The sequence below is a fragment of the Arachis ipaensis genome, chromosome B2 (genome assembly GCF_059453495.1).
Source record: "Arachis ipaensis isolate K30076 ecotype BB chromosome B2, ASM5945349v1, whole genome shotgun sequence".
Lineage (NCBI taxonomy): Eukaryota > Viridiplantae > Streptophyta > Magnoliopsida > Fabales > Fabaceae > Arachis > Arachis ipaensis.
This window is the reverse complement of record NC_142437.1, coordinates 62,076,561-62,077,903: the sequence shown is the minus strand read 5'-3', so window position 1 is coordinate 62,077,903 and position 1,343 is coordinate 62,076,561. Positions and strand designations below refer to the sequence as shown.

Genomic DNA, 1,343 nt, shown 5'->3' with positions numbered 1-1,343 from the left:
CATTTCTTCCTCACATCACTCACCAAATTCGAACCCCCCTCTTCTATCTGTGTTCGAATTTTTTCTTCTTCTTCTCTTCTTCTACTAACAATAAGGAACCTCTTTACTGTGACATAGAGGATTCCTCTTCTTTTCTTTTTCTCTTCTCTTTCTTATGAGCAGAGACAGAGAAAAAGGCATTCTTATTGAAGCTGATCGAGAACTTGAAAGGACTCTGAAGAGGAAATTAAGAGAAGCTAAATTACAACAATCCAGAGACAACTTGATTGAAAATTTCGAACAAGTAAAGGAGATGGCAGCCGAACCCAACAACAATGCAAGGAGAATGCTTGGTGACTTTACTGCACCAAACTCCAATTTACATGGAAGAAGCATCTCCATTCCTGCCATTGGAGCAAACAACTTTGAGCTAAAACCTCAATTAGTTTCTCTGATGCAGCAGAACTACAAGTTTCATGGACTTCCATCTGAAGATCCTTTTCAGTTCTTAACTGAATTCTTGCAGATCTGTGATACTTTTAAGACTAATGGAGTATATCCTGAAGTCTACAGGCTCATGCTTTTCCCATTTGCTGTAAGAGACAGAGCTAGAATATGGTTGGACTCTCAACCTAAAGATAGCCTGAACTCTTGGGATAAGCTGGTCACGGCTTTCTTAGCCAAGGTCTTTCCTCCTCAAAAGCTGAGCAAGCTTAGAGTGGATGTTCAAACCTTCAAACAAAAAGATGGTGAATCCCTCTATGAAGCTTGGGAAAGATACAAGCAGCTGACCAAAAAGTGTCCTTCTGACATGCTTTCAGAATGGACCATCCTGGATATATTCTATGATGGTTTATCTGAGCTATCAAAGATGTTATTGGATACCTCTGCAGGTGGATCTATTCACCCAAAGAAAACGCCTACAGAAGCTCAAGAACTCATTGACATGGTTGCTAATAACCAGTTCATGTACACTTCTGAGAGGAATCCTGTGAGTAATAGGACGCCTATGAAGAAGGGAGCTCTTGAAGTTGATACTCTGAATGCCATATTAGCTCAGAACAAAATATTGACTCAGCAAGTCAATATGATTTCTCAGAGTCTGAATGGAATGCAAGCCGCATCCAACAGTACTCAAGACGCTTCTTATGCAGAAGAAGCTTATGATCCTGAGAACCCTGCAATAGCAGAGGTGAATTACTTAGGTGAACCTTATGGAAACACCTATAATCCATCATGGAGAAATCATCCAAATCTCTCATGGAAGGATCAAAGGCCTCAACAAGGCTTTAATAATGGTGGAAGAAACAGGTTTAACAATAATAAACCTTTTCCATCATCCACTCAGGAACAGACAGAAAATT

The 1,343-nt window shown here is 40.0% G+C and overlaps 1 non-coding gene across 1 annotated transcript; it reads right to left on the bottom strand.

Annotated features, from left to right (window-relative positions):
• Positions 1-688: 688 nt before the first annotated feature.
• LOC148574098 (small nucleolar RNA R71) lies at positions 689-796 on the bottom strand. The gene has a single exon (XR_015905780.1). It is a non-coding gene; the product is annotated as a small nucleolar RNA R71 (small nucleolar RNA).
• Positions 797-1,343: the final 547 nt, after the last annotated feature.